This window comes from Protopterus annectens, chromosome 10.part0, assembly GCF_019279795.1.
Source record: "Protopterus annectens isolate FY-2018-M chromosome 10.part0, PAN1.0, whole genome shotgun sequence".
Taxonomy (NCBI): Eukaryota; Metazoa; Chordata; order Ceratodontiformes; family Protopteridae; genus Protopterus; species Protopterus annectens.
In genome coordinates this window covers 562,959,849-562,975,231 of record NC_056744.1, presented here as the reverse complement: position 1 = coordinate 562,975,231, position 15,383 = coordinate 562,959,849, and positions in this window count along the sequence as shown.

The window sequence follows — 15,383 nt, the reverse complement described above, 5'->3', positions numbered from 1 at the left end:
TGGTCATGAGAGACTGTGATGACCCACTACTGGACCAATAATCAAGGAGCCTCAATCCTCACCACTGGTAACAGTGGGGGACATACACTGGGAGGATTACAGGTTCACACACCGTATTTCCAGATGCAGCTCTCTGCATCAAGTGTCATTTCCGTTAAGAGCACATGAGACCACAGTCAGTCTGGGACTGGTTTCTCCCTCTTTCTCCAGATCCCCAATAAGAATCCCCACTGGCACAGCTATAGAGTTGAGATCTCAGCTGAGTGGCCAAGCCAAGACCTCCAGCACTCTCTCTGTCCCACCAGTGCTTCATGTTCCTACTCATGCAGCTGACACACACACATTCTTTGAGGTATGATTTACCCACACGCACCTGGGAAAGGATGGCACAAGTTTACTAGCTATGCCTCCTTTTGCCCAGACTATCACTGCCACCAGCTAACTCCTTATTAGCTAATTTAAAGCCCTTAACAAAGGGTGTCCAATCTTACTGTGTAATATTAACATTAATACAAATGGTAGTTTGACCAGTAGCAAGGCTATTAACAGTGACCCACACAGTGTCACCAAATAAATATGCAAGTACTCTCAAAACTTAAATATATCTCTAGACAGATCAGACACAATGAAAGGCTTAACTATATGTAATATGCAAATATATGTATTCACAGTGATATCGGAGTTCAAATTCACAGGAAATTTTTAAAACAACATTGCAAGACAGTCTCAAATAAATAAAGAAAAATATCTTCATTTAATATTTGTTTACTGGGAAAGTCTGACTTGGAACAAAGGCAATTTTCAGCAGAGGCCTGGGGAGAAATGCTCCAGGTGCATGTCTTTGTAATGTGGGAGGAAACCGAAGCACCTAGAGGAAACCCACATGAATGCAGGGAGGACATGCAGACTCCACACAGAAGGCACTCCAAATGAGAATCAAACTGGAGGACCTCTTGCTGTGATACAACAATGCTACCACTGCACCACTTTGCCTTCCATCTAAACTAAGCTTTGCTATATTCCTGACTATATCTAAGAGAATGATACAATTCCATAGAAACTTACTTCATCAAAAAAGGCAGATGTTGGGAATGCTTCTGGTCAGGTCCAAGACAGAATACAGAAAGCATTGTCTCTCTCAGAGACTTCTTAAATTAAAATCTCAAATATTACTGCTGGGATAGCTTGCAGAATAACATAATTTCTTGTCATCTGATTCTATCCCAGGTGAAACCCCCACTCCTGAAATCTAGCAGTATTTAGCATCTACCTGTGAAAATACATAGACCTCAGATCTTTGGCAGATGCTGGAAGGCATAAAACAATTGCATTTATTCACATTTTAAAACTAGTAATTAATTTGCTCCAAAACAATACAGGAAGCTTCTCAGCACAGACTCTGTGTCTAGCTGCATTGAAAACTGAAAGATAGAATCTTTTATTGCATAGCCATAAAGTAATTTAATTTCAGCTATTTTTCTGAAGTTAACCACCTGTATTCCAGTTTTCACTGTTAAAATAAATACATTTAAACAGCTACAATAGTGCATGCACATTTTTGTTCTCTTCCAGCAGGGCAACTGTGGTTATATCTTAAGCACAAGCACTTTATAAAATATCTTTTTAACACACATACCAGTTTGATATGCACATGACATACAGTTGTAATACAATTGTAATGCAAGCATCTTATACAAATCATGTTGATATTCACAAATGACATATAATTATTTACAAACTTTCCAGCTAGCCCTGCTGGCAGTATCTCCCTTCATCATAGAGTGATCTACATTATGGGTGTCATTTCTCCTCTTGCGCAACCTGCAATGCCTTGTCACCATGCATATGCAAAATCCAATATTTATACACCTTCACTGATGAGGACCTGATCCAGCCTTGACATTGCAACCCAGCACAATGGACACTAAAAACAGTCACACTGCAGCAGCACAAACTCTCCACTAGGGGGTGTGATCCCTGACTCCTGTAATCTCCAGAGTGTGGGAGTATAGTGCTCACCTCCCCTGACCCTGCACCATATCATAGTACTGGAGCCACCTGTTATTGTATTCTTTAATTTGTGCAAGTGATAATGACTATGCTCTGCTCATCCCAACCTGTGTCGGTGTGGTAATGGTGATGTACAGCACAGCCAGTCCATGCACTGCTCTGAAAAGTTTGGATTTGATATTGCATGCATCGTTTGACTCCAAGTTACTTGAGTTGTGGTCCATAACTGTGTACCAGATGTCATCTCTCTTCTACTTCTGTAATACAGTGTCCCCACCTCAGCCTCTGCTGTGCTTCTGCTACTGCATGTTCCTCTCTGAGTTTCCTTCCTGCCCTTTAGCTGCTGCATCTTCCTTCCCTAACCCTCCATCCTATCCAACTAGGCATGCCCTCACACCTCTCCAGACTCCCTCAGATGACTGAGCACAGTTTTAGACAGAGATATAAGAATCATACTTTAACAGAACATGGATTTGTCACTGTACTCGCCCTCCATAAAAAATACCTTATACTTCTCTTTGCCTGCTCCTCCCACCCTTAACCTTCTATTTCCTTCAACTCCAGCTAATCTCAGTCTTCCTGCAACTTTATGACTGATAAATTCCTTTACTTATATTTATCTGTAACCTACTCAAGTGTATCATACATAATTTCCCCTTATACTCTGATGGACTAAATATGTCACCTTCATATACTCTGAATATCCCACTTAACTCATCTGTTAAACTTTGTATATAATGTTTTGATATAAATAATCTATATCTTTTTTGCTGATGCTTTTTCATTTGATGTTTAATTTCTTCTCAAATTGTAATACTTGTGTGGAGCTTTTCTCCCCGGGTCTCCACTGACAAAAAAAAAGCTTCTGATCAGTCGGACTAACCCGGTCAATAAATGTCAAATAAAAAAAAAAATAAATAAGATCAGTTGTGTGCACCTAAGAACACTTACAGACAGACATAATATCACTCAGGGCTGAGTTCTCTCTTGCCGCAGGCATATTGTTTATTCTCTCTTAAACTTCTTATGCCAGCTGTGGGCACTCGAGTCCATAACTTTCCACTGTACAAAATTTTGCAGAATTTCCAGTTTTGTGTCATATTTTTGGTCTGTTACTCATAAAACTGGTGGTTTTCTAGCAAATAATTGCATACATTTGAGTTTCAGACATCATATTCTTCAGAAAATGCACAATAATACAAATAATGTTATTCTAGCAACTAAATATATAAGAGCAATGTTTAACATCTGTCCCTAGTTTGGGCCTTTGACCCCCATTATTTAGGGTTTGTGCTAAGAGGTTGAAAGGTATATCTGAGTCTAAGTCTAATGTTTCCTGTGGTCTGTGAATTTGTACTAAAGCTGTGACTGTGACATCCAAACCAATTTCTATTTACTGTCGTCTAAAAGACATTGCTTATTGTAATTGCCTTTACTGTCGAGTGCTCTTCAGCTGCTGTCTTTTGCTGACATTCTGAGCTTGTGCTCAGTCATAGCTGTAAACCACTGATTGTCTTACCACTGTACTATACAACTGCGGTGGCACCTGTGCCAAATCGTTAGTACTAAGCTGCTATGGTGGTACTCACGTGAACTCATTTGTACTAAAGTGTTGTTGTGGTACCAAGCTAGTAGTTCCTGCTTTACATATCCGGTTGTTATTGCTACAGGTTTTGTATGTATATAATTATCAGCCTGGTCTTTGACTCATTGTTTGTCCAGAACTTTATTATATAGACCCTTCCTATAAATTCAGCTCATTAGCAGTCATTAGTAAATCTCATGATGCCTCACTGTCAGTTGCCAGCCTGATAGCAATATAAAGATTACAAGAACTACATCATGTTCACTAATGATTGTTTTAATCCTCCTATAAGCAATCCCATACATAAGGGGTGTGATCTGCTATCCTTGGAGGCCAACCTCTGTTCAAAGACTGTAGATATTATCAGGCACATTGGCAGTTCTGACACCCACCTCACACATTCATGCCCACCATGTCAGGGTCAAACAAATAAGCGTTCTTACTCTTTGGTACTTTGAAAGTCATTCTGTAAACCATAAAGGCCTCATAGATGAAGGTTTGGTATATAGCACACACAGCATCATACTAGCAGGCATGCCACAGACACCAGACATTACAGAAAACACAACTACAAGAAGGGGAAATGCATCTGGCAGGCTGCAGCCCTTAAGGCAGCAAGGCAGAAGCAGCTCATCTGATAATATCTTAGACACTGGTGACTGCATAGTCACAAACACAGCTGTACTACACACCAGGTTGGGAAAGGAGAGAGTGATATCCACCTCTCAGGCTACAGGTTCACTATGTCCTCTACTTCCTTCACCCTAAGTACACATATCACATGAGCTTACACATGCGAGTGAACAACTTGATAAACAGCTCCCTGGCTCCTATGTAGAGGTGCATGATGGAAGCCTCAGAATATGGATCTGAAACTGATGTCAGACTTATCTTGAGCAGCATCCTACCATCACCAAGAGTGATGTCACAATAAAACAGAAGATAACTGGCTTCAATTATTGGCTTACCCACTAGTGTCATTCTGAAGGGATCCACTACAGTACATTTGGAGGAGATGATCAGCGACCCTGGCTGCATTACTTGGGATAACCTGCACCTCTTTCTTCTCAGGGCTTCTCTATATTGGTTAGAACTTTAACCTTCCCCCTACTGCCTTTTTAGGCAAGATCATTCTAGTCAAATTACTTACATAACCAATTAAAATAAAAAATATATAAAGGTAGCACTGCTCAATGCAAGAAGCCTAAACAAGAAGTTGCACTCCATGCAGACATTCCTAACTCATGAAACCACAGATGCCTGTATAGTTATTGAAAATTGGTTCCAGAATAAAGACAGCACCCAACATTGCGGGTTTCAATGCCTGCCACTCTTTTACACCCAATGTGCAAATTGATGTTACTGGAGGAGGGTGTCTGTATTCAATAGAAGGTATCTTACTTCCAGACTTGTAAGCCAGAAAAATAACCTTGAACCCTTTCCCATCCTCTTCACAGTAAATAGAACTCTTTACCAAATTATAGCCAAAAACTGTTACTCCTCCATGTCACCTGCAGCCCATGAGGTATATCTAAGCAAACTGACATCTCTTTCTCAAATAAGTAAGCATAAAGATTCCTGGATTTCATTAACAGCCACTCCTTAGACCGGCTTGTTCAAGTGCCAACTAGTGGTTTAAAAACAGTGACCCTGGTTTTCATCAGTATATACACTTATCATGTCACTGACCACCATTCGGCATCACTTACTATGAGGGTAAAACCTGACTTACCACAAAATCCATTTGTCTTTAGAGACTACTCTAAGAGAAATCTGCTCCAGCTAACTGATGACCTAATGAAATTTAAGCATCCTCCTCATCGTGATGAAGCCATATTGCATGGAGACACATTTGGAGAAAATGTATAGGGCCATTTCTAAGCATGCTTAGAAACAAAGCATCATATATCCCATCAGACATGCATGCAATGCCAACTTCAAGAATAAACCCTTATAGATGAACAAACCATATAATAATAATAAGAAACTCATAGCTCATAAAAACAAACTTAATACAATATCATCTGGAGATGAAATCAAAAAAGGTCAACAAAGAACTCAGAAATAAAATCAAATCCTCCAAATGTGAGTAAATATCAACTGAGAATTGCCACCTCTGCTAAGGATAACCACAGGATTTTCTTCAGCTATGTCAGAAACCTTTGCGGTAATGCCACACAATGCTCAGATCTAATATATAGCAACAACACTTATATGTCCCCTGAGGACATGGCTAACATATCAGCTGACAAATTCAGCTCCAACATTACACTCCGCTCTCTCCATAACCTCTCCAGCTTATTAGCATAACCATACCACCTCCTCTGATCACCTCTGAGCAAGCTCTGAGTACTCTCTGCAAGGCAAATAACCCTTGATCTGTGGGTCATGATGATTTGTCAGGCGGCCCTCTTGTCAGCACCAGACACTGCCCAGTATCTAACTAATTAGCCTATTCAACATTGACCTGTCTATTGAATTTGCTCCAGAGGAATGGTGTACTGCAGTAGTCATTCCACTCCACTAGGGGGATCCACTCCTGATCCAGGAAACTATAGACCTATAAGCTTCACCAACCTTATCTGCAAAGCAATAGAATGCTTCACTAGGGAATGTATTAACAGGGACATATGCAGTCTACAAGCCCTGGACCCAAGCTAGTCTGGGTGTGTCAAAGGCAGATCTTGCATTTTAAACCCAGTGGGCTTCTTTGAGCACATTGTTGATGCATTAGACTCAGGCAAATTGGTTCAAACTGCCTACTTGGAGCTGGCCAAGGCCTTTGATGTAATCCCACATGCTGGCATTATCAATAAGCTAATCAAGCAAAATGTAAATCATTATGTAACCTCTGGATAGCAAACTATCTAACAGACAGAACCCACTTTATTAGTGTGGGAGGCATGCTCTCTTCAAAAAGAGTATTTACCAGTAGTGTCACACAGAGATCAGTCCGAGGACCCCTTGTCTTTGGTAGTAACTATTAAATCAAGGATTACACAGAGGAAAATGATAACAAAAAGTTTATGCAAATGCCAGGCTGACTATATTATTCAAGAAGAAGAAAAGCATTGTTCTAACATGTGGACACCGTAATATAACTTTTCTAATGGAAATTGTTGTTGAATATCTTTTCTTTGGTGTAATTTACACATTATTTATTAATATATTCCACACTGTATTTAAATTATTAGATTGCCTTTTTATCTTCATATTTACTTTTATAGCTAAACTGATTATTTTTAATACATTTATTAAATTATCACTTGTGATATAGGCAAGCTTACATTTAATAATAATGGCTTACATTTAAATCATAGGATCATAGGAAGTTACTAGGCTACTGTCCCTGAGGCCCTTATAAGCCTAGCTAAGAGTTTAGTCCATGCATAGACAAATCAGCACCCGATGCCCCTGTCCATCAGGGACACGGGTGGAATGCCAGGAATGTATTTTCTATTTCCCATCCAGTTATCCAGAATGAGTTTAAAAAGGCACTCTGCTTGACATAGAAAGGGAGTTTATTCTATAGATGGGGGAGTCTCTGGGACACAAATATGTCCTGCCAGCAAGTCCTATTGATGTCACAGACCAGGTTGAGGCCGTGTGTGCGTTTTGCTCGAGTGGAGCTTGACTTGCGGATATGCAGCAGCCTAATCAAGTGGGGTCTGAGATCGCCTTGTATGCCAGACAGAGGTCACCTCTGTTGAATCTGTATGAAACAGAGTAGAGGCATAGGGCATTTAGCCTATTTGTGTATGGTAGATTTTTGAGGCTCTCGATTCTCTTGGTGAGGAACCTCTGTGGTCTCTCCAGCTGCTCCATGTGGTTTGCGAGGTACATGCTGAATGGGGCATTTTACTCAATAATGGGCCTTATAAGGGAAGAATACAGGGATGTTATGACCTCCTTGTCCCTGGATGAAATACCCTTACTTATGAGGTGGGTCATGTAGAAAGCTTTCCGTACAATGGAAGCAACATGGCGATCAAAGGTCAGGCTGCTATCAATCTGGGTGCCCAGATCCCTCACAACTGACTGCGTGCTTAGAACATTGTTATTAATGTGATAATTTGTGGGGACATGTCTCTCCCCAAAGGAGATGATGATGCATTTTTTTGTATTCAGCTTGAGGCCATGTTTCTGGCACCAATCATTTGTTTGAGTGAGTCCCTATTGGAGGATGTCCATGTTACTAGGACTAAATAAAAATAATCAAACATTTTCACATTTATAAAAGTTATACATCACATATAGGTTCTTAGGTTCATAGGTAGGTACTAGGCTATTGGCCAAATGGCCTAAGTAAGCCAGGCCAACAAGGTTCCCTGGCTTACGCCACCCAAGAAAGTAATTTTCCTGTGCCTCTGTCAAGCAGAACCACAGAAGTGATCACCGGGGTGTATTTCCTATTTCCCATCCACTCATCAAAATTTTTCTTGAAGAGTGCTAATGAGAAAGTTTGCTTGACATAGATGGGTAGCTTGTTTCTGAGTATAGGAAGTCTCTGGGACAGAAATCTATCCCTCCAGCATGTTCTGTTTATTGTGGTGACAAGGTTTAGGTCCCTAGAGTGTGTAGCTTGGAGGGATTGGGATTTCTTTAGGTGTAGCATATCCAACAGCTCTGGGTTTGACATAGCTTTATATGTTAGGCAGAGATCGACTCTGAGTAGGCGATATGCGACGGAGTAAAGCTGGTGTTTTTTGAGATGATTAGTGTAGGGCATCTGTTTGAGGCCAGTAATCCTCTTTGTGAGGTACTTCTTTGGCCTTTCCAGCTGCTGCAGATGTCTTGTGAGGTACATTCCAAAAGGGGCATTGTACTCTATAATGGGTCTAATGAGTGTCGAGTAGAGGGGAACAATGACCTCTTTTTTCCTGGATGAGAACCCTTTTGTGATGAGGTGTGTCACGTAGAAGGATTTCCTGACTACTGTGGCGATGTGATTATCAAAGGAGAGACTACTGTTCACTTGGGTCCCAAGGTCTCTTATCACACATTCGACGTTAAGTAGACTGCCACCTATGTAGTAGTTCATGGGTACAGAGGTTTTACCAAAGGGGATGACAGTGCCCTTTTTGGCATTGAGCTTGAGGCCATGGCTCTGACACCAGGCATCTGTCTCAGTGAGGCCCTTCTGTAGAATGTCCACATCATTTGGGGACTCGACTATAGCTCCTAGTTTGCAGTCATCTGTGAGCTTTGTTAGCCAAAGGCCTTCTGTGTTAGCCTGTACTTCAGAGAAGTAGATACCAAACAGGATAGGTCCCAGGACTGAACCTTGTGGTGCTCCACTTGTAACTGGTTTGAAGTCAGATTTGGAGTCTGCGATTTTTACAGTGTGGTTTCTGTCAGTGAGTCAGTTGGCAACCCATTTTGTGATGTAGGGATTTATACCTAGTTTAGTGAGTTTAGCTAAAATTCCAGAATGGGAGATGGTGTCCAAAGCCTTGGTGAGGTCAAGATAGGTTGTGTGAACCACCTTACCATCATCTACGGCTTTGGTGACTGCCTCAAAGAAGTTGATCAGGTTCAGGAGGCATGATCTGCCTTTCACAAACCCGAATTAGGTGAGGTCCAGAGTTTGGAGGTTACCAATGTCTTTGTTTATGAGTTCCATGATGAAACATTCCATAGCCTTACAAACCAAGCTCATCAGGCTAATAGGGCAATAGTTCCTGGGATCAGTGGTGGCCCCCCCCTTTGTGGAGTGGGATAACTGTTGCTGTGCACCATTCAGTGGGCACAAAGACTGATGTGAGGCTATGATTGAACATGGTGCTTAGGTGGGGAGCCAGTTTGTTCTGAAGTTCATGTAAAACTCAGTCTGGGATGTTGTCCGGTCTCATGGATGCTGTGTGTTTGGCTTTATAGAATGCAGCTTCATTCTTCTTGTATAGATATGGGCTCTTTAGGGGGTGAGAGGGGGGTAAAGTTAGCACTGAACCTATCTGGCAGGATGTTGGCAATATCAGGTTCTGTAATTTTCGTACTGTTGTGCTGTAACTCAGAGCAGATCTGGGTGTTGCCATTGAGATTCTTGACATAGCTATAGAATGCTTTGTGGTTGTCCCTAGAATCAGTAGCAATTTTGTTTTTGTAGCTATTTTATTTATTTATTTTATTTTACATTTGTTAACCGGGCTAGTCTAGCTGGATATATTTCCATTTTCAGTAGAGGCCGGGGAGAAAAGCTCCAAACAGATATAGAAAGTATGAAATATTGTTACATGGTAAATAAAGGATTAATAAAAAAAGAGAAACATGCAACAAGTAATTATTACATACTAAAGATATTAACACTTGAGAAAAGCAACAGTAAAAATATGTACACTTAAGAAAGCAAAAACAAATGTAGTGTAGTAAGAATCATGTGCAAGTATTTACATCAGGTGGAAAGATTTCGGCAGTAAGTTAATTAGAGTTTAAACAGTGTCAATCTTACTTACATGACTAAGCATTAAAATGTTTGGAAGTTTGGTTGGAAGAGGAAGAAACAGAGGTGAAGAGGGTGGTTAGTCAGGGTTACTACAAGGGCATAACCAGTGCATTTGGAGATGTTTTTTAAGTTTTTGTTTAAAGAGTGGCAAGGATGTGATTAGAGTTAGTTCATTGGGTAGCAGGTTCCAGTTTCTTCCTGCTGCGTTAGTAAACAGAGAGTCACCAGCCATATTATTAGACTTTGTTATGCTAGCGAGGAGTTTGCTAGAAGAACATAGGGAATTCAGATTTTTATAGGGGATTAAGAGCTTGGAGAGTATAGGGGTGTTATTGGGTTGGTAAAATATCTTGTGGGCAATCATGAGTTGGGGTATTATCAGATGGTTTTGGAATTCCAGCCAGTCTAGTTGCCTAAGATTAAAACAGTGGTGGGTTATAAAGGGATTGCCAGTATCGAATCTGGCAATGTTATTATAGGAAGTTGCTAGTTTGTTAAGGTTAGTTTTCTTTAGGTTGGTAAAAACAGGTGAAGCGTACAGAAGAGTCAAGATTAGATGGGAGTGAGCAATCTTGGTTCTGGCTGCTGGGGTTAGGAAAGGTTTTATTCTATATAAGGAGCCTATTTTTCTGTTGACTGTTTTAATGGTGTTATTTATATGGTAATCAAATGTGAAGTTATTGTCAATAGATATTCCTAACAGTTTAGTGGTAGAGTCTGGGAAAATAATAGTGCCATTATTTGAAGAGATTGAGAAATCTATGGGGGAGGACTTGGTAGTGGGGGTAAAGAGGAGGAGTTTTGTTTTTTTGGCATTAAGAAGGAGGCAGCATTTTGTAAACCATGTTTCTACAGTGTTGAAAACAATTTGAGTAAAAGAATATAGTTCAGATGGAGAGGTTGCTGAGCATATTAGTGTGGAATTATCTGCATATTGAATGCAGGTAGTTTGAGGAATTGCTACACGGAGATCATTGATAAATAATGAGAAAAGAAGTGGTCCAAGAATGGAGCCCTGAGGGACTCCTATGGTGACTGGCTAAAAGGATGAAATCTGATTTTCCCAGAGAACTGCTTGTTGCCTGTTGCTGAGGTAGGATCTGAACCATTTAACAGCCTGAAAGTCAAAGGAGAGAGATTCAAGAATATTGATTAAGAGGTTGTGGTTTACCATGTCAAAAGCTTTAGAGAGGTCAATAAAGAGTGCAGATGAGAGGATGTTTTTATTATGGTTTCTATTGATGGTATCTGTAAAGGATAGAAGGGCAGTAGTGGTACTATGTGATGGCCTAAAGCCATGTTGACAGTTTGCTATTATGTTATGTTGAGAAAGATGATGTAAAAGTTGTTGGTGAATGCATTTTTCCATAATTTTTGCTAAGGGTGATGAGAGAGCAATTGGCCGATAGTTAGAGTAGTCATTTGAGTTCCCACCTTTATGTAAGGGGATAATGTGGGAGATTTTCCAAATATCTGGAATGGTTCCTTCTTGGATTGTCCTATTTATAAGGATGTATATAGGATAGGCAATTACTTTGGCTGATTTTTGGAGATATTGGGAAGGTAGCTGGTCAGCAGAAGGAGTGCATGGCTTGAGTTTTTGAATAAATTTATAGATGAGAGTAGTAGAGATGGGTTGTAGTTTGAATTTAGGTAGAGAGTCTGGTGAGGTGGTGGGAAGGCTTGAGTTATCTGGGATAAGTTGACTAGCTAGAGATTGTATGGTCTCAGTGAAGAAAGAGTTAAAGGTATTTGCAGTTTGATGGGGGGTATTTGGATCTGCATCAAGTGGGATGGGTGTTCGGGAGTTACCTGGGGAAAGGAGCTTATTAATGCTAGACCAGAACTTCTGAGGATTATTTTGGTGAGTTTGTTGGAGTTTACAGTAGTAGTTTTTTTATCTTTAAGTATTGCCTTTTTTGTACTATTTCTGAGCTGCCTGAAATGTAGATGATCAGAGATATTTCTGTTAGCTCTCCACTTAGCCCATACTTTGTTCCTAAGCAAAATTTGATGTCTAGTTTCATTAGAAAGCCATGGGGCTGGGTTAGACTTCATTCAGCTAGCTTTGGAGGATGTTATACAGGATCTCAGCTTCTTACTGAGGTTGACCAGGGAGCTCCTCCACTCATGGGATTTTACTCTCTTTTGCAACAGTTTTTTCCTTCTGTTGTAGAGTTTGTTTATGGCAGGGGACCACCAGATTGGCTTCCCTTTTTTGGAGGATAGCGTCTTGGTTCTGTTTGGGATAGCACGATCCATTCACACATGTAAGTGCTTATAGTGTGCATTTGTGTAGGATTCAGCAGTCATAACTGTATTGTCCATCTGCATGGGTGTCATGAAGTTCGCCACTTCTGTCTTAAGAAGCAGTAAGTTGGCTTTGGAGATATTTTTTACCATGCCTTCCTTAATGGGGGGTGGGGGCGGGATGTGGATATCTAGAGTGATTAGCTTCTAGTCAGATCTGACCAACGAGGAGTTGACTTCAGGTGTGGAACACCAGTCATTCATGTTGGTAATGACTAGGTCTAGGATATTGTTGACCCTGGTAGGGGTGTGGATAAGCTGATCCAGGGCATTGGAATTTATGAATTTCAGAAAGTGCTCAGCGAAGGAGTTGGTATATGAGTAGTTTTCCCAGTTAATGGTGGGGTAGTTGAAGTCATCCATTATTAGGGTGTTTGGTTGAACTCTAATATTTTGAAGTATATCAAGAAAAGAAGAGTGGGAATCCTGGGGCATGATGGGGGATCTGTAGCAAGCTACAATTTGGATTGCAGTTTTGCCCAGAGTTAGTTGCACTTGGATAACCTCAGATGCATTATGCTGAGCAACTAGCCTGGAGGTGTGGATATCCTTAATGAATATGGGTACACCTCCGCCTTTGGTGTTCCAATCCAGGTTAGGTGGCCGAAAAGTGTGGTATGAGTTATAGAATGGCAATGCAGAAGTGATCTCTGGAGCCTTGAACCAGGTCTCAGTCACTGCACAGATATTGATGTTCTCCATTTTAAGGAGTGCCTCGAGGGAGTGCATTTTGAGATTTAGACTTCTAGCATTGAGTAGCATTACCCACAGTTTCTGCTTGCCTGTTCCTGTTATGGTGGTGAATTTGTCATTCGAACCTTGCCTAAAAAAGTTATACATCATATAGTCTAAGCAACATTACATAAATTGTTCAATATCTGTCTTCTCATAAACCTCAGTCTTCCTCCAAAACATTTTTCTGCATGCATTGTTCCCACAATTTCCATTTTTTTCTATACAATGTACTCTCTCCCTTTTCTAAAGATCACACTTCCTGTTCTTTTACCTCTGTTACAATTTTCCAGTGGCAGCTGGTGACTTCAAATCAAAGGGGAGCTGCAGGAGTAGATGGAATCTATGGGATGGGGTGCAGCCAACTAGAAAGGGGAGGAGCTATGTTCAAAACCAAAAAAAACTGTAACTTTAATTAAATACGCTGCCATGGGTGCCAAACCGTCATGAGAGCCCAATAAGACAAAATGAAGTGTAGAAGAAAAAAAATATTTCAATGCATTGGCTGCATGACAGCTTACTTAATATCTAGATGGAAACAAAAAGGTTGTGAGGCATGAAAAAATAAATTCGTTTTTAAATACATTACTGGAATGCCAGTCAAAATTAAGTATAAGAAAAACAAACAGCACTAAACTCAAATCACTTCTACTAGAACTGCAGTTCTAATTATAATTTATATTCAGCTTTATTAAAGTACCAAGTAGCATGTTGAAAGTAGCAATCTCTGTGATACCCCCACTTGTAAAAATGTTTGTTTTCCAAAAAAACACCTATTGCCTGACAAATATCTACTTGTTTCATGGAGAAAACATGATCAAAGTAAAAAATGAAAAGCAAACAAGAAACAAGCTCAAGATACATTGCTTAAAGGATTACTGCACAGGTTATGGACCACACATGATAGATTGGCATTCTGTTTAGTTTACAGGTAAAGCCTGCAAAGATGACTTTAAGTCTCCAACAAATGTAATGAGCTTCTTGAAATAATGTAATCCTGTCCTTTATTACAAATAATGTCATACACATTCCAATACCCAAGGCTTATATGTTATCCAGTTATGTAAGTATTCTCTGCATGGCAACAACAGAAAGACTTTCAATGTTGGCAGTTCTTTAACAGTATGCTTATTAAAGCTTACTTGCATCTTACAATCTCAGACAAGCTTACCTGATGGTCATTAAAGCATTGCTACTTAAACACAGAGCAAAAGGCACTTTCTGAATAATAATAAGCATAAATCAACAGTATAAAAATATGACAGAAACCAGAACATTCTGCAAAATCAAGGACAGATGAAAAGCCACTGTAGTACTTGTGTCTACCTTGGATGGGTGAATACTCTGCACGTTTACACTGCATAACTGCACCTTGCCTTGTTTGGACACATCCAGAGTCACTACATGGGGGAGTGGGGTGCAACAAGTATGTCACAATTTGAAATGTCTCTGGCTGACTGTGATGGCCCTGTCATATTTGTCATACCTCTCAACCTCAGAGCAAGAAATCTGGAAAAAGACATATATAGAAGTGGGACAAAGGCCCAAAAAATAAGGACAATTTTTAAATATTGCTCTTATAAACTTAGAAAGATAATAGAATAATAGGTCTTGCATTAGTATGAAATTTCTGAATGGTATGAAATCTGAAACTCAAATGTCTGTCATTATTTTTTTACTTTAGCCTTTAATGATTTGCCACTAATTTGCCAAAAAAAACCCCACAATTTTATGAAAAACAGATCAAAAATGTGATGCAAAAATATAAAATAGCCACACAATACATCTGGGAACCTGTCAAAGAAGGGACACTTTTTTATTATTAATACTGCTAACTTGAGCAGCTGACAAAATAAAAGAATCTACAGGCATTTCTGAAATAAAAGTAATCTATAACTCTGATTATTACAGTTATTTATTAATTGTAAACCCTCCACATTTTCTTCCAAAATTACCATTTTGCGGAGAGATTATTAGGGGAAGAGCAGCATTTTCAGCCAAAATCAGGGACAGTTGAGAGGTTTGGATATGCCTAATTCTATAAAGCAATTTAACTGCACATACCTCTCAACCTGTAAATGCAGGAAATCTGGACAAGGCCAAATATATTGGGAGAACATATCAACAGTACTAAAAATTGCTCTTGTATAAACTAAGACAGTCTTGCTTTAGCATGCATTTTTCTGAAGGTTATGAAGTCTGAAACTCAGTGTCTGTCATTATTTAGTGACTTAATTCCTAAATGATTTGCTAGAAAACCACAAATTTTATGAGGAAGAAACCAAAAATAAGAAGCAAAAATCT